The following is a 20,065-nucleotide window of genomic DNA, read 5'->3' as shown; positions in this document are numbered from 1 at the left end:
CACTGAGTGTCCAGAAGTAACATTGTAAAGATGTTATGTTCACTTTTTAAGGTTTATATCATGTGGCAGGAGAAAAAAATGGAAAATCTCCAAATGAGCTTAACTCACTCTAATGTACACATAAACATAGAAAAACAGAAAACAAGTCCAAACAATTAAATAATTGCAAAAGTTTACACTGAGTGTCCAGAAGTAACATTGTAAAGATGTTATGTTCACTTTTTAAGGTTTATATCATGTGGCAGGAGAAAAAAATGGAAAATCTCCAAATGAGCTTAACTCACTCTAATATACACACAAACATAGAAAAACAGAAAACAAGTCAAAACAATGAAATAATTGCAAGATTTTACACTGAGTTTCCAGAAGTAACATTGTAAAGATGTTATGTTCACTTTTCAAGGTTTATATCATGTGGCAGGAGAAAAAAATGGAAAATCTCCAAATGAGCTTAACTCAGTCTAATATACACATAAACATAGAAAAACAGAAAAGAAGTCCAAACAATGAAATAATTGCAAGATTTTACACTGAGTGTCCAGAAGTCACATTGTAAAGATGTTATGTTCACTTTTCAAGGTTTATATCATGTGGCAGGAGAAAAAAATGGAAAATCTCCAAATGAGCTTAACTCACTCTAATATACACATAAACATAGAAAAACAGAAAACAAGTCCAAACAATGAGATAATTGCAACATTTTAACTGAGTGTCCAGAAGTACCATTTTAAAGATGTTATGTTCAATTTTTAAGGTTTATATCATGTGGCAGGAGAAAAAATGGAAAATCTCCAAATGAGCTTAACTCACTCTAATATACACATAAACATAGAAAAACAGAAAACAAGTCCAAACAATGAAATAATTGCAAAAGTTTACACTGAGTGTCCAGAAGTAACATTGTAAAGATGTTATGTTCACTGTTTAAGGTTTATATCATGTGGCAGGAGAAAAAAATGGAAAATCTCCAAATGAGCTTAACTCACTCTAATGTACACATAAACATAGAAAAACAGAAAACAAGTCCAAACAATGAAATAATTGCAAGATTTTACACTGAGTGTCCAGAAGTAACATTGTAAAGATGTTATGTTCACTTTTTAAGGTTTATATCATGTGGCAGGAGAAAAAAATGGAAAATCTCCAAAAGAGTGTGTGTGTGTGTGTATATATATTATATCTCTAATATACACACAAACATAGAAAAACAGAAAACAAGTCAAAACAATGAAATAATTGCAAGATTTTACACTGAGTTTCCAGAAGTAACATTGTAAAGATGTTATGTTCACTTTTCAAGGTTTATATCATGTGGCAGGAGAAAAAAATGGAAAATCTCCAAATGAGCTTAACTCACTCTAATATACACATAAACATAGAAAAACAGAAAACAAGTCCAAACAATGAAATAATTGCAAAAGTTTACACTGAGTGTCCAGAAGTAACATTGTAAAGATGTTATGTTCAATTTTTAAGGTTTATATCATGTGGCAGGAGAAAAAAATGGAAAATCTCCAAATGAGCTTAACTCACTCCAATGCGAAGGAAACATAGAAAAACTGAGAACAAGTCCAAACAATGAAATAATTGCAAGATTTTACACTGAGTGTCCAGAAGTAACATTGTAAAGATGTTATGTTCACAATTTTAAGGTTTATATCATGTGGCAGGAGAAAAAAATGGAAAATCTCCAAATGAGCTTAACTCACTCTAATGTATACATACACATAGAAAAACAGAAAACAAGTCCAAACAATGAAATAATTGCAAAAGTTTACACTGAGTGTCCAGAAGTAACATTGTAAAGATGTTATGTTCACTTTTTAAGGTTTATATCATGTGGCAGGAGAAAAAAATGGAAAATCTCCAAATGAGCTTAACTCACTCCAATGCGAAGGAAACATAGAAAAACTGAGAACAAGTCAAAACAATGAAATAATTGCAAAATTTTACACTGAGTGTCCAGAAGTAACATTGTAAAGATGTTATGTTCACTTTTTAAGGTTTATATCATGTGGCAGGAGAAAAAAATGGAAAATCTCCAAATGAGCTTAACTCACTCTAATGTACACATAAACATAGAAAAACAGAAAACAAGTCCAAACAATTAAATAATTGCAAAAGTTTACACTGAGTGTCCAGAAGTAACATTGTAAAGATGTTATGTTCACTTTTTAAGGTTTATATCATGTGGCAGGAGAAAAAAATGGAAAATCTCCAAATGAGCTTAACTCACTCTAATATACACACAAACATAGAAAAACAGAAAACAAGTCAAAACAATGAAATAATTGCAAGATTTTACACTGAGTTTCCAGAAGTAACATTGTAAAGATGTTATGTTCACTTTTCAAGGTTTATATCATGTGGCAGGAGAAAAAAATGGAAAATCTCCAAATGAGCTTAACTCAGTCTAATATACACATAAACATAGAAAAACAGAAAAGAAGTCCAAACAATGAAATAATTGCAAGATTTTACACTGAGTGTCCAGAAGTCACATTGTAAAGATGTTATGTTCACTTTTCAAGGTTTATATCATGTGGCAGGAGAAAAAAATGGAAAATCTCCAAATGAGCTTAACTCACTCTAATATACACATAAACATAGAAAAACAGAAAACAAGTCCAAACAATGAGATAATTGCAACATTTTAACTGAGTGTCCAGAAGTACCATTTTAAAGATGTTATGTTCAATTTTTAAGGTTTATATCATGTGGCAGGAGAAAAAATGGAAAATCTCCAAATGAGCTTAACTCACTCTAATATACACATAAACATAGAAAAACAGAAAACAAGTCCAAACAATGAAATAATTGCAAAAGTTTACACTGAGTGTCCAGAAGTAACATTGTAAAGATGTTATGTTCACTGTTTAAGGTTTATATCATGTGGCAGGAGAAAAAAATGGAAAATCTCCAAATGAGCTTAACTCACTCTAATGTACACATAAACATAGAAAAACAGAAAACAAGTCCAAACAATGAAATAATTGCAAGATTTTACACTGAGTGTCCAGAAGTAACATTGTAAAGATGTTATGTTCACTTTTTAAGGTTTATATCATGTGGCAGGAGAAAAAAATGGAAAATCTCCAAAAGAGTGTGTGTGTGTGTGTATATATATTATATCTCTAATATACACACAAACATAGAAAAACAGAAAACAAGTCAAAACAATGAAATAATTGCAAGATTTTACACTGAGTTTCCAGAAGTAACATTGTAAAGATGTTATGTTCACTTTTCAAGGTTTATATCATGTGGCAGGAGAAAAAAATGGAAAATCTCCAAATGAGCTTAACTCACTCTAATATACACATAAACATAGAAAAACAGAAAACAAGTCCAAACAATGAAATAATTGCAAAAGTTTACACTGAGTGTCCAGAAGTAACATTGTAAAGATGTTATGTTCACTTTTTAAGGTTTATATCATGTGGCAGGAGAAAAAAATGGAAAATCTCCAAATGAGCTTAACTCACTCCAATGCGAAGGAAACATAGGAAAACTGAGAACAAGTCAAAACAATGAAATAATTGCAAAATTTTACACTGAGTGTCCAGAAGTAACATTGTAAAGATGTTATGTTCACTTTCTAAGGTTTATTTCATGTGGCATGAGAAAAAAATGGAAAATCTCCAAATGAGCTTAACTCACTCTAATATACACATAAACATAGAAAAACAGAAAACAAGTCCAAACAATGAAATAATTGCAAAATTTTACACTGAGTGTCCAGAAGTAACATTGTAAAGATGTTATGTTCACTTTTTAAGGTTTATTTCATGTGGCAAGAGAAAAAAATGGAAAATCTCCAAATGAGCTTATCTCAGTCTAATATACACATGAACATAGAAAAACAGAAAACAAGTCAAAACAATGAAATAATTGCAAAAGTTTACACTGAGTGTCCAGAAGTAACATTGTAAATATGTTATGTTCACTTTTTAAGGTTTATTTCATGTGGCAGGAGAAAAAAATGGAAAATCTGCAAATGAGCTTAACTCAGTCTAATATACACATAAACATAGAAAAACAGAAAACAAGTCCAAACAATGAAATAATTGCAAAATTTTACACTGAGTGTCCAGAAGTAACATTGTAAAGATGTTATGTTCACTTTTTAAGGTTTATATCATGTGGCAGGAGAAAAAAATGGAAAATCTCCAAATGAGCTTAACTCACTCTAATGTACACATAAACATAGAAAAACAGAAAACAAGTCCAAACAATGAGATAATTGCAACATTTTAACTGAGTGTCCAGAAGTAACATTGTAAAGATGTTATGTTCAATTTTTAAGGTTTATATCATGTGGCAGGAGAAAAAATGGAAAATCTCCAAATGAGCTTAACTCACTCTAATATACACAAAAACATAGAAAAACAGAAAACAAGTCAAAACAATGAAATAATTGCAAGATTTTACACTGAGTGTCCAGAAGTAACATTGTAAAGATGTTATGTTCACTTTTCAAGGTTTATATCATGTGGCAGGAGAAAAAAATGGAAAATCTCCAAATGAGCTTAACTCACTCTAATGTACACATAAACATAGAAAAACAGAAAACAAGTCCAAACAATGAGATATTTGCAAGATTTTAACTGAGTGTCCAGAAGTAACATTGTAAAGATGTTATGTTCACTTTTCAAGGTTTATATCATGTGGCAGGAGAAAAAAATGGAAAATCTCCAAATGAGCTTAACTCAGTCTAATATACACATAAACATAGAAAAACAGAAAACAAGTCCAAACAATGAAATAATTGCAAAAGTTTACACTGAGTGTCCAGAAGTAACATTGTAAAGATGTTATGTTCACTTTTTAAGGTTTATATCATGTGGCAGGAGAAAAAAATGGAAAATCTCCAAATGAGCTTAACTCACTCCAATGCGAAGGAAACATAGAAAAACTGAGAACAAGTCCAAACAATGAAATAATTGCAAAAGTTTACACTGAGTGTCCAGAAGTAACATTGTAAAGATGTTATCTTCACTTTTTAAGGTTTATATCATGTGGCAGGAGAAAAAAATGGAAAATCTCCAGATGAGCTTAACTCACTCTAATATACACATAAACATAGAAAAACAGAAAACAAGTCCAAACAATGAGATAATTGCAACATTTTAACTGAGTGTCCAGAAGTACCATTGTAAAGATGTTATGTTCAATTTTTAATGTTTATATCATGTGGCAGGAGAAAAAAATGGAAAATCTCCAAATGAGCTTAACTCACTCTAATATACACATAAACATAGAAAAACAGAAAACAAGTCCAAACAATGAAATAATTGCAAAAGTTTACACTGAGTGTCCAGAAGTAACATTGTAAAGATGTTATGTTCACTTTTAAGGTTTATATCATGTGGCAGGAGAAAAAAATGGAAAATCTCCAAATGAGCTTAACTCACTCTAATATACACATAAACATAGAAAAACAGAAAACAAGTCAAAACAATGAAATAATTGCAAGATTTTACACTGAGTGTCCAGAAGTAACATTGTAAAGATGTTATGTTCACTTTTCAAGGTTTATATCATGTGGCAGGAGAAAAAAAATGGAAAATCTCCAAATGAGCTTAACTCACTCTAATATACACATAAACATAGAAAAACAGAAAACAAGTCCAAACAATGAGATAATTGCAACATTTTAACTGAGTGTCCAGAAGTAACATTGTAAAGATGTTATGTTCAATTTTTAAGGTTTATATCATGTGGCAGGAGAAAAAAATGGAAAATCTCCAAATGAGCTTAACTCACTCCAATGCGAAGGATACATAGGAAAACTGAGAACAAGTCCAAACAATGAAATAATTGCAAGATTTTACACTGAGTGTCCAGAAGTAACATTGTAAAGATGTTATGTTCACTTTTTAAGGTTTATATCATGTGGCAGGAGAAAAAAATGGAAAATCTCCAAATGAGCTTAACTCACTCTAATGTACACATACACATGGAAAAACAGAAAACAAGTCCAAACAATGAAATAATTGCCAAATTTTGCACTGAGTGTCCAGAAGTAACATTGTAAAGATGTTATGTTCACTTTTTAAGGTTTATATCATGTGGCAGGAGAAAAAAATGGAAAATCTCCAAATGAGCTTAACTCACTCCAATGCGAAGGAAACATAGAAAAACTGAGAACAAGTCAAAACAATGAAATAATTGCAAGATTTTACACTGAGTGTCCAGAAGTAACATTGTAAAGATGTTATGTTCACTTTTCAAGGTTTATATCATGTGGCAGGAGAAAAAAATGGAAAATCTCCAAATGAGCTTAACTCACTCTAATATACACATAAACATAGAAAAACAGAAAACAAGTCCAAACAATGAAATAATTGCAAAAGTTTACACTGAGTGTCCAGAAGTAACATTGTAAAGATGTTATGTTCACTTTTTAAGGTTTATATCATGTGGCAGGAGAAAAAAATGGAAAATCTCCAAATGAGCTTAACTCACTCCAATGCGAAGGAAACATAGGAAAACTGAGAACAAGTCAAAACAATGAAATAATTGCAAAATTTTACACTGAGTGTCCAGAATAACATTGTAAAGATGTTATGTTCACTTTTTAAGGTTTATTTCATGTGGCATGAGAAAAAAAGTGGAAAATCTCCAAATGAGCTTAACTCACTCTAATATACACATAAACATAGAAAAACAGAAAACAAGTCCAAACAATGAAATAATTGCAAAATTTTAACTGAGTGTCCAGAAGTAACATTGTAAAGATGTTATGTTCAATTTTTAAGGTTTATATCATGTGGCAGGAGAAAAAAATGGAAAATCTCCAAATGAGCTTAACTCACTCCAATGCGAAGGAAACATAGAAAAACTGAGAACAAGTCCAAACAATGAAATAATTGCAAAAGTTTACACTGAGTGTCCAGAAGTAACATTGTAAAGATGTTATCTTCACTTTTTAAGGTTTATATCATGTGGCAGGAGAAAAAAATGGAAAATCTCCAGATGAGCTTAACTCACTCTAATATACACATAAACATAGAAAAACAGAAAACAAGTCCAAACAATGAGATAATTGCAACATTTTAACTGAGTGTCCAGAAGTACCATTGTAAAGATGTTATGTTCAATTTTTAATGTTTATATCATGTGGCAGGAGAAAAAAATGGAAAATCTCCAAATGAGCTTAACTCACTCTAATATACACATAAACATAGAAAAACAGAAAACAAGTCCAAACAATGAAATAATTGCAAAAGTTTACACTGAGTGTCCAGAAGTAACATTGTAAAGATGTTATGTTCACTTTTAAGGTTTATATCATGTGGCAGGAGAAAAAAATGGAAAATCTCCAAATGAGCTTAACTCACTCTAATATACACATAAACATAGAAAAACAGAAAACAAGTCAAAACAATGAAATAATTGCAAGATTTTACACTGAGTGTCCAGAAGTAACATTGTAAAGATGTTATGTTCACTTTTCAAGGTTTATATCATGTGGCAGGAGAAAAAAAATGGAAAATCTCCAAATGAGCTTAACTCAGTCTAATATACACATAAACATAGAAAAACAGAAAACAAGTCCAAACAATGAAATAATTGCAAAAGTTTACACTGAGTGTCCAGAAGTAACATTGTAAAGATGTTATGTTCACTTTAAAGGTTTATATCATGTGGCAGGAGAAAAAAATGGAAAATCTCCAAATGAGCTTAACTCAGTCTAATATACACATAAACATAGAAAAACAGAAAACAAGTCCAAACAATGAAATATTTGCAAAAGTTTACACTGAGTGTCCAGAAGTAACATTGTTAAGATGTTATGTTCACTGTTTAAGGTTTATATCATGTGGCAGGAGAAAAAAATGGAAAATCTCCAAATGAGCTTAACTCACTCTAATATACACATAAACATAGAAAAACAGAAAACAAGTCCAAACAATGAGATAATTGCAACATTTTAACTGAGTGTCCAGAAGTACCATTGTAAAGATGTTATGTTCAATTTTTAATGTTTATATCATGTGGCAGGAGAAAAAAATGGAAAATCTCCAAATGAGCTTAACTCACTCTAATATACACATAAACATAGAAAAACAGAAAACAAGTCCAAACAATGAAATAATTGCAAAATTTTACACTGAGTGTCCAGAAGTAACATTGTAAAGATGTTATGTTCACTTTTTAAGGTTTATTTCATGTGGCAGGAGAAAAAAATGGAAAATCTCCAAATGAGCTTATCTCAGTCTAATATACACATGAACATAGAAAAACAGAAATCAAGTCAAAACAATGAAATAATTGCAAAAGTTTACACTGAGTGTCCAGAAGTAACATTGTAAATATGTTATGTTCACTTTTTAAGGTTTATTTCATGTGGCAGGAGAAAAAAATGGAAAATCTCCAAATGAGCTCATCTCAGTCTAATATACACATAAACATAGAAAAACAGAAAACAAGTCCAAACAATGAAATAATTGCAAAATTTTACACTGAGTGTCCAGAAGTAACATTGTAAAGATGTTATGCTCAATTTTTAAGGTTTATATCATGTGGCAGGAGAAAAAAATGGAAAATCTCCAAATGAGCTTAACTCACTCTAATGTACACATAAACATAGAAAAACAGAAAACAAGTCCAAACAATGAGATAATTGCAACATTTTAACTGAGTGTCCAGAAGTAACATTGTAAAGATGTTATGTTCAATTTTTAAGGTTTATATCATGTGGCAGGAGAAAAAAATGGAAAATCCCCAAATGAGCTTAACTCACTCCAATGCGAAGGAAACATAGAAAAACTGAGAACAAGTCCAAACAATGAAATAATTGCAAGATTTTACACTGAGTGTCCAGAAGTAACATTGTAAAGATGTTATGTTCACTTTTTAAGGTTTATTTCATGTGGCATGAGAAAAAAATGGAAAATCTCCAAATGAGCTTAACTCACTCTAATGTACACATACACATAGAAAAACAGAAAACAAGTCCAAACAATGAAATAATTGCAAAAGTTTACACTGAGAGTCCAGAAGTAACATTGTAAAGATGTTATGTTCACTTTTTAAGGTTTATATCATGTGGCAGGAGAAAAAAATGGAAAATCTCCAAATGAGCTTAACTCACTCTAATATACACATAAACATAGAAAAACAGAAAACAAGTCCAAACAATGAGATAATTGCAAAATTTTAACTGAGTGTCCAGAAGTACCATTGTAAAGATGTTATGTTCAATTTTTAAGGTTTATATCATGTGGCAGGAGAAAAAAATGGAAAATCTCCAAATGAGCTTAACTCACTCTAATATACACATAAACATAGAAAAACAGAAAACAAGTCAAAACAATGAAATAATTGCAAGATTTTACACTGAGTGTCCAGAAGTAACATTGTAAAGATGTTATGTTCACTTTTCAAGGTTTATATCATGTGGCAGGAGAAAAAAATGGAAAATCTCCAAATGAGCTTAACTCACTCTAATATACACATAAACATAGAAAAACAGAAAACAAGTCCAAACAATGAAATAATTGCAAAAGTTTACACTGAGTGTCCAGAAGTAACATTGTAAAGATGTTATGTTCACTTTTTAAGGTTTATATCATGTGGCAGGAGAAAAAAATGGAAAATCTCCAAATGAGCTTATCTCAGTCTAATATACACATGAACATAGAAAAACAGAAAACAAGTCAAAACAATGAAATAATTGCAAAAGTTTACACTGAGTGTCCAGAAGTAACATTGTAAATATGTTATGTTCACTTTTTAAGGTTTATTTCATGTGGCAGGAGAAAAAAATGGAAAATCTCCAAATGAGCTCATCTCAGTCTAATATACACATAAACATAGAAAAACAGAAAACAAGTCCAAACAATGAAATAATTGCAATATTTTACACTGAGTGTCCAGAAGTAACATTGTAAAGATGTTATGTTCACTTTTTAAGGTTTATATCATGTGGCAGGAGAAAAAAATGGAAAATCTCCAAATGAGCTTAACTCACTCTAATGTACACATAAACATAGAAAAACAGAAAACAAGTCCAAACAATGAGATAATTGCAACATTTTAACTGAGTGTCCAGAAGTAACATTTTAAAGATGTTATGTTCAATCTTTAAGGTTTATATCATGTGGCAGGAGAAAAAAATGGAAAATCTCCAAATGAGCTTAACTCACTCCAATGCGAAGGAAACATAGAAAACAGAAAACAAGTCCAAACAATGAAATATTTGCAAAAGTTTACACTGAGTGTCCAGAAGTAACATTGTAAAGATGTTATGTTCACTGTTTAAGGTTTATATCATGTGGCAGGAGAAAAAAATGGAAAATCTCCAAATGAGCTTAACTCAGTCTAATATACACATAAACATAGAAAACAGAAAACAAGTCCAAACAATGAAATAATTGCAAGATTTTACACTGAGTGTCCAGAAGTAACATTGTAAAGATGTTATGTTCACTTTTCAAGGTTTATATCATGTGGCAGGAGAAAAAAAATGGAAAATCTCCAAATGAGCTTAACTCAGTCTAATATACACATAAACATAGAAAAACAGAAAACAAGTCCAAACAATGAAATAATTGCAAAAGTTTACACTGAGTGTCCAGAAGTAACATTGTAAAGATGTTATGTTCACTTTAAAGGTTTATATCATGTGGCAGGAGAAAAAAATGGAAAATCTCCAAATGAGCTTAACTCAGTCTAATATACACATAAACATAGAAAAACAGAAAACAAGTCCAAACAATGAAATATTTGCAAAAGTTTACACTGAGTGTCCAGAAGTAACATTGTTAAGATGTTATGTTCACTGTTTAAGGTTTATATCATGTGGCAGGAGAAAAAAATGGAAAATCTCCAAATGAGCTTAACTCACTCTAATATACACATAAACATAGAAAAACAGAAAACAAGTCCAAACAATGAGATAATTGCAACATTTTAACTGAGTGTCCAGAAGTACCATTGTAAAGATGTTATGTTCAATTTTTAATGTTTATATCATGTGGCAGGAGAAAAAAATGGAAAATCTCCAAATGAGCTTAACTCACTCTAATATACACATAAACATAGAAAAACAGAAAACAAGTCCAAACAATGAAATAATTGCAAAATTTTACACTGAGTGTCCAGAAGTAACATTGTAAAGATGTTATGTTCACTTTTTAAGGTTTATTTCATGTGGCAGGAGAAAAAAATGGAAAATCTCCAAATGAGCTTATCTCAGTCTAATATACACATGAACATAGAAAAACAGAAATCAAGTCAAAACAATGAAATAATTGCAAAAGTTTACACTGAGTGTCCAGAAGTAACATTGTAAATATGTTATGTTCACTTTTTAAGGTTTATTTCATGTGGCAGGAGAAAAAAATGGAAAATCTCCAAATGAGCTCATCTCAGTCTAATATACACATAAACATAGAAAAACAGAAAACAAGTCCAAACAATGAAATAATTGCAAAATTTTACACTGAGTGTCCAGAAGTAACATTGTAAAGATGTTATGCTCAATTTTTAAGGTTTATATCATGTGGCAGGAGAAAAAAATGGAAAATCTCCAAATGAGCTTAACTCACTCTAATGTACACATAAACATAGAAAAACAGAAAACAAGTCCAAACAATGAGATAATTGCAACATTTTAACTGAGTGTCCAGAAGTAACATTGTAAAGATGTTATGTTCAATTTTTAAGGTTTATATCATGTGGCAGGAGAAAAAAATGGAAAATCCCCAAATGAGCTTAACTCACTCCAATGCGAAGGAAACATAGAAAAACTGAGAACAAGTCCAAACAATGAAATAATTGCAAGATTTTACACTGAGTGTCCAGAAGTAACATTGTAAAGATGTTATGTTCACTTTTTAAGGTTTATTTCATGTGGCATGAGAAAAAAATGGAAAATCTCCAAATGAGCTTAACTCACTCTAATGTACACATACACATAGAAAAACAGAAAACAAGTCCAAACAATGAAATAATTGCAAAAGTTTACACTGAGAGTCCAGAAGTAACATTGTAAAGATGTTATGTTCACTTTTTAAGGTTTATATCATGTGGCAGGAGAAAAAAATGGAAAATCTCCAAATGAGCTTAACTCACTCTAATATACACATAAACATAGAAAAACAGAAAACAAGTCCAAACAATGAGATAATTGCAAAATTTTAACTGAGTGTCCAGAAGTACCATTGTAAAGATGTTATGTTCAATTTTTAAGGTTTATATCATGTGGCAGGAGAAAAAAATGGAAAATCTCCAAATGAGCTTAACTCACTCTAATATACACATAAACATAGAAAAACAGAAAACAAGTCAAAACAATGAAATAATTGCAAGATTTTACACTGAGTGTCCAGAAGTAACATTGTAAAGATGTTATGTTCACTTTTCAAGGTTTATATCATGTGGCAGGAGAAAAAAATGGAAAATCTCCAAATGAGCTTAACTCACTCTAATATACACATAAACATAGAAAAACAGAAAACAAGTCCAAACAATGAAATAATTGCAAAAGTTTACACTGAGTGTCCAGAAGTAACATTGTAAAGATGTTATGTTCACTTTTTAAGGTTTATATCATGTGGCAGGAGAAAAAAATGGAAAATCTCCAAATGAGCTTATCTCAGTCTAATATACACATGAACATAGAAAAACAGAAAACAAGTCAAAACAATGAAATAATTGCAAAAGTTTACACTGAGTGTCCAGAAGTAACATTGTAAATATGTTATGTTCACTTTTTAAGGTTTATTTCATGTGGCAGGAGAAAAAAATGGAAAATCTCCAAATGAGCTCATCTCAGTCTAATATACACATAAACATAGAAAAACAGAAAACAAGTCCAAACAATGAAATAATTGCAATATTTTACACTGAGTGTCCAGAAGTAACATTGTAAAGATGTTATGTTCACTTTTTAAGGTTTATATCATGTGGCAGGAGAAAAAAATGGAAAATCTCCAAATGAGCTTAACTCACTCTAATGTACACATAAACATAGAAAAACAGAAAACAAGTCCAAACAATGAGATAATTGCAACATTTTAACTGAGTGTCCAGAAGTAACATTTTAAAGATGTTATGTTCAATCTTTAAGGTTTATATCATGTGGCAGGAGAAAAAAATGGAAAATCTCCAAATGAGCTTAACTCACTCCAATGCGAAGGAAACATAGAAAACAGAAAACAAGTCCAAACAATGAAATATTTGCAAAAGTTTACACTGAGTGTCCAGAAGTAACATTGTAAAGATGTTATGTTCACTGTTTAAGGTTTATATCATGTGGCAGGAGAAAAAAATGGAAAATCTCCAAATGAGCTTAACTCAGTCTAATATACACATAAACATAGAAAACAGAAAACAAGTCCAAACAATGAAATAATTGCAAAAGTTTACACTGAGTGTCCAGAAGTAACATTGTAAAGATGTTATGTTCACTTTTTAAGGTTTATTTCATGTGGCAGGAGAAAAAGATGGAAAATCTCCAAATGAGCTTAACTCAGTCTAATATACACATAAACATAGAAAAACAGAAAACAAGTCCAAACAATGAAATAATTGCCAAATTTTGCACTGAGTGTCCAGAAGTAACATTGGAAAGATGTTATGTTCACTTTTTAAGGTTTATATCATGTGGCAGGAGAAAAAAATGGAAAATCTCCAAATGAGCTTAACTCACTCCAATGCGAAGGAAACATAGAAAAACTGAGAACAAGTCAAAACAATGAAATAATTGCAAAATTTTACACTGAGTGTCCAGAAGTAACATTGTAAAGATGTTATGTTCACTTTTTAAGGTTTATATCATGTGGCATGAGAAAAAAATGGAAAATCTCCAAATGAGCTTAACTCACTCTAATATACACATAAACATAGAAAAACAGAAAACAAGTCAAAACAATGAAATAATTGCAAGATTTTACACTGAGTGTCCAGAAGTAACATTGTAAAGATGTTATGTTCACTTTTCAAGGTTTATATCATGTGGCAGGAGAAAAAAATGGAAAATCTCCAAATGAGCTTAACTCACTCTAATATACACATAAACATAGAAAAACAGAAAACAAGTCCAAACAATGAAATAATTGCAAAAGTTTACACTGAGTGTCCAGAAGTAACATTGTAAAGATGTTATGTTCACTTTTTAAGGTTTATATCATGTGGCAGGAGAAAAAAATGGAAAATCTCCAAATGAGCTTAACTCACTCCAATGCGAAGGAAACATAGAAAAACTGAGAACAAGTCAAAACAATGAAATAATTGCAAAATTTTACACTGAGTGTCCAGAAGTAACATTGTAAAGATGTTATGTTCACTTTTTAAGGTTTATATCATGTGGCAGGAGAAAAAAATGGAAAATCTCCAAATGAGCTTAACTCACTCTAATATACACATAAACATAGAAAAACAGAAAACAAGTCCAAACAATGAGATAATTGCAAGATTTTACACTGAGTGTCCAGAAGTAACATTGTAAAGATGTTATGTTCACTTTTCAAGGTTTATATCATGTGGCAGGAGAAAAAAATGGAAAATCTCCAAATGAGCTTAACTCACTCTAATATACACATAAACATAGAAAAACAGAAAACAAGTCCAAACAATGAGATAATTGCAACATTTTAACTGAGTGTCCAGAAGTAACATTGTAAAGATGTTATGTTCAATTTTTAAGGTTTATATCATGTGGCAGGAGAAAAAAATGGAAAATCTCCAAATGAGCTTAACTCACTCCAATGCGAAGGAAACATAGAAAAACTGAGAACAAGTCAAAACAATGAAATAATTGCAAAATTTTACACTGAGTGTCCAGAAGTAACATTGTAAAGATGTTATGTTCACTTTTTAAGGTTTATATCATGTGGCAGGAGAAAAAAATGGAAAATCTCCAAATGAGCTTAACTCACTCCAATGCGAAGGAAACATAGAAAAACTGAGAACAAGTCAAAACAATGAAATAATTGCAAAATTTTACACTGAGTGTCCAGAAGTAACATTGTAAAGATGTTATGTTCACTTTTTAAGGTTTATATCATGTGGCAGGAGAAAAAAATGGAAAATCTCCAAATGAGCTTAACTCACTCTAATGTACACATAAACATAGAAAAACAGAAAACAAGTCCAAACAATGAAATAATTGCAATATTTTACACTGAGTGTCCAGAAGTAACATTGAAAAGATGTTTATGTTCACTTTTTAAGGTTTATATCATGTGGCAGGAGAAAAAAATGGAAAATCTCCAAATGAGCTTAACTCACTCTAATGTACACATAAACATAGAAAAACTGAGAACAAGTCCAAACAATGAGATAATTGCAACATTTTAACTGAGTGTCCAGAAGTAACATTGTAAAGATGTTACGTTCAATTTTTAATGTTTATATCATGTGGCAGGAGAAAAAAATGGAAAATCTCCAAATGAGCTTAACTCATTCCAATGCGAAGGAAACGTAGAAAAACTGAGAACAAGTCCAAACAATGAAATAATTGCAAGATTTTACACTGAGTGTCCAGAAGTAACATTGTAAAGATGTTATGTTCACTTATTAAGGTTTATATCATGTGGCAGGAGAAAAAAATGGAAAATCTCCAAATGAGCTTAACTCACTCTAATATACACATAAACATAGAAAAACAGAAAACAAGTCCAAACAATGAAATAATTGCAAAATTTTACACTGAGTGTCCAGAAGTAACATTGTAAAGATGTTATGTTCACTATTTAAGGTTTATATCATGTGGCAGGAGAAAAAAATGGAAAATCTCCAAATGAGCTTAACTCACTCTAATATACACATAAACATAGAAAAACAGAAAACAAGTCAAAACAATGAAATAATTGCAAGATTTTACACTGAGTGTCCAGAAGTAACATTGTAAAGATGTTATGTTCACTTTTCAAGGTTTATATCATGTGGCAGGAGAAAAAAATGGAAAATCTCCAAATGAGCTTAACTCACTCTAATATACACATAAACATAGAAAAACAGAAAACAAGTCCAAACAATTAAATAATTGCAAAAGTTTACACTGAGTGTCCAGAAGTAACATTGTAAAGATGTTATGTTCACTTTTTAAGGTTTATATCATGTGGCAGGAGAAAAAAATGGAAAATCTCCAAATGAGCTTAACTCACTCCAATGCGAAGGAAACATAGAAAAACTGAGAACAAGTCAAAACAATGAAATAATTGCAAAATTTTACACTGAGTGTCCAGAAGTAACATTGTAAAGATGTTATGTTCACTTTTTAAGGTTTATATCATGTGGCAGGAGAAAAAAATGGAAAATCTCCAAATGAGCTTAACTCACTCTAATGTACACATAAACATAGAAAAACAGAAAACAAGTCCAAATAATGAAATAATTGCAAAATTTTACACCGAGTGTCCAGAAGTAACATTGTAAAGATGTTATGTTCACTTTTTAAGGTTTATATCATGTGGCAGGAGAAAAAAATGGAAAATCTCCAAATGAGCTTAACTCACTCCAATGCGAAGGAAACATAGAAAAACTGAGAACAAGTCCAAACAATGAAATAATTGCAACATTTTACACCGAGTGTCCAGAAGTAACATTGTAAAGATGTTATGTTCACTTTTCAAGGTTTATATCATGTGGCAGGAGAAAAAAATGGAAAATCTCCAAATGAGCTTAACTCAGTCTAATATACACATAAACATAGAAAACAGAAAACAAGTCCAAACAATGAAATAATTGCAAAAGTTTACACTGAGTGTCCAGAAGTAACATTGTAAAGATGTTATGTTCACTTTTTAAGGTTTATTTCATGTGGCAGGAGAAAAAGATGGAAAATCTCCAAATGAGCTTAACTCAGTCTAATATACACATAAACATAGAAAAACAGAAAACAAGTCCAAACAATGAAATAATTGCCAAATTTTGCACTGAGTGTCCAGAAGTAACATTGGAAAGATGTTATGTTCACTTTTTAAGGTTTATATCATGTGGCAGGAGAAAAAAATGGAAAATCTCCAAATGAGCTTAACTCACTCCAATGCGAAGGAAACATAGAAAAACTGAGAACAAGTCAAAACAATGAAATAATTGCAAAATTTTACACTGAGTGTCCAGAAGTAACATTGTAAAGATGTTATGTTCACTTTTTAAGGTTTATATCATGTGGCATGAGAAAAAAATGGAAAATCTCCAAATGAGCTTAACTCACTCTAATATACACATAAACATAGAAAAACAGAAAACAAGTCAAAACAATGAAATAATTGCAAGATTTTACACTGAGTGTCCAGAAGTAACATTGTAAAGATGTTATGTTCACTTTTCAAGGTTTATATCATGTGGCAGGAGAAAAAAATGGAAAATCTCCAAATGAGCTTAACTCACTCTAATATACACATAAACATAGAAAAACAGAAAACAAGTCCAAACAATGAAATAATTGCAAAAGTTTACACTGAGTGTCCAGAAGTAACATTGTAAAGATGTTATGTTCACTTTTTAAGGTTTATATCATGTGGCAGGAGAAAAAAATGGAAAATCTCCAAATGAGCTTAACTCACTCCAATGCGAAGGAAACATAGAAAAACTGAGAACAAGTCAAAACAATGAAATAATTGCAAAATTTTACACTGAGTGTCCAGAAGTAACATTGTAAAGATGTTATGTTCACTTTTTAAGGTTTATATCATGTGGCAGGAGAAAAAAATGGAAAATCTCCAAATGAGCTTAACTCACTCTAATATACACATAAACATAGAAAAACAGAAAACAAGTCCAAACAATGAGATAATTGCAAGATTTTACACTGAGTGTCCAGAAGTAACATTGTAAAGATGTTATGTTCACTTTTCAAGGTTTATATCATGTGGCAGGAGAAAAAAATGGAAAATCTCCAAATGAGCTTAACTCACTCTAATATACACATAAACATAGAAAAACAGAAAACAAGTCCAAACAATGAGATAATTGCAACATTTTAACTGAGTGTCCAGAAGTAACATTGTAAAGATGTTATGTTCAATTTTTAAGGTTTATATCATGTGGCAGGAGAAAAAAATGGAAAATCTCCAAATGAGCTTAACTCACTCCAATGCGAAGGAAACATAGAAAAACTGAGAACAAGTCAAAACAATGAAATAATTGCAAAATTTTACACTGAGTGTCCAGAAGTAACATTGTAAAGATGTTATGTTCACTTTTTAAGGTTTATATCATGTGGCAGGAGAAAAAAATGGAAAATCTCCAAATGAGCTTAACTCACTCCAATGCGAAGGAAACATAGAAAAACTGAGAACAAGTCAAAACAATGAAATAATTGCAAAATTTTACACTGAGTGTCCAGAAGTAACATTGTAAAGATGTTATGTTCACTTTTTAAGGTTTATATCATGTGGCAGGAGAAAAAAATGGAAAATCTCCAAATGAGCTTAACTCACTCTAATGTACACATAAACATAGAAAAACAGAAAACAAGTCCAAACAATGAAATAATTGCAATATTTTACACTGAGTGTCCAGAAGTAACATTGAAAAGATGTTTATGTTCACTTTTTAAGGTTTATATCATGTGGCAGGAGAAAAAAATGGAAAATCTCCAAATGAGCTTAACTCACTCTAATGTACACATAAACATAGAAAAACTGAGAACAAGTCCAAACAATGAGATAATTGCAACATTTTAACTGAGTGTCCAGAAGTAACATTGTAAAGATGTTACGTTCAATTTTTAATGTTTATATCATGTGGCAGGAGAAAAAAATGGAAAATCTCCAAATGAGCTTAACTCATTCCAATGCGAAGGAAACGTAGAAAAACTGAGAACAAGTCCAAACAATGAAATAATTGCAAGATTTTACACTGAGTGTCCAGAAGTAACATTGTAAAGATGTTATGTTCACTTATTAAGGTTTATATCATGTGGCAGGAGAAAAAAATGGAAAATCTCCAAATGAGCTTAACTCACTCTAATATACACATAAACATAGAAAAACAGAAAACAAGTCCAAACAATGAAATAATTGCAAAATTTTACACTGAGTGTCCAGAAGTAACATTGTAAAGATGTTATGTTCACTATTTAAGGTTTATATCATGTGGCAGGAGAAAAAAATGGAAAATCTCCAAATGAGCTTAACTCACTCTAATATACACATAAACATAGAAAAACAGAAAACAAGTCAAAACAATGAAATAATTGCAAGATTTTACACTGAGTGTCCAGAAGTAACATTGTAAAGATGTTATGTTCACTTTTCAAGGTTTATATCATGTGGCAGGAGAAAAAAATGGAAAATCTCCAAATGAGCTTAACTCACTCTAATATACACATAAACATAGAAAAACAGAAAACAAGTCCAAACAATTAAATAATTGCAAAAGTTTACACTGAGTGTCCAGAAGTAACATTGTAAAGATGTTATGTTCACTTTTTAAGGTTTATATCATGTGGCAGGAGAAAAAAATGGAAAATCTCCAAATGAGCTTAACTCACTCCAATGCGAAGGAAACATAGAAAAACTGAGAACAAGTCAAAACAATGAAATAATTGCAAAATTTTACACTGAGTGTCCAGAAGTAACATTGTAAAGATGTTATGTTCACTTTTTAAGGTTTATATCATGTGGCAGGAGAAAAAAATGGAAAATCTCCAAATGAGCTTAACTCACTCTAATGTACACATAAACATAGAAAAACAGAAAACAAGTCCAAATAATGAAATAATTGCAAAATTTTACACCGAGTGTCCAGAAGTAACATTGTAAAGATGTTATGTTCACTTTTTAAGGTTTATATCATGTGGCAGGAGAAAAAAATGGAAAATCTCCAAATGAGCTTAACTCACTCCAATGCGAAGGAAACATAGAAAAACTGAGAACAAGTCCAAACAATGAAATAATTGCAACATTTTACACCGAGTGTCCAGAAGTAACATTGTAAAGATGTTATGTTCACTTTTCAAGGTTTATATCATGTGGCAGGAGAAAAAAATGGAAAATCTCCAAATGAGCTTAACTCACTCTAATATACACATAAACATAGAAAAACAGAAAACAAGTCCAAACAATGAAATAATTGCAAAAGTTTACACTGAGTGTCCAGA

The sequence above is a fragment of the Microchirus variegatus genome (genome assembly GCF_963457635.1).
Source record: "Microchirus variegatus genome assembly, chromosome: 11".
NCBI classification, from domain to species: Eukaryota; Metazoa; Chordata; class Actinopteri; order Pleuronectiformes; family Soleidae; genus Microchirus; species Microchirus variegatus.
This window is presented reverse-complemented; position numbering follows the sequence as displayed.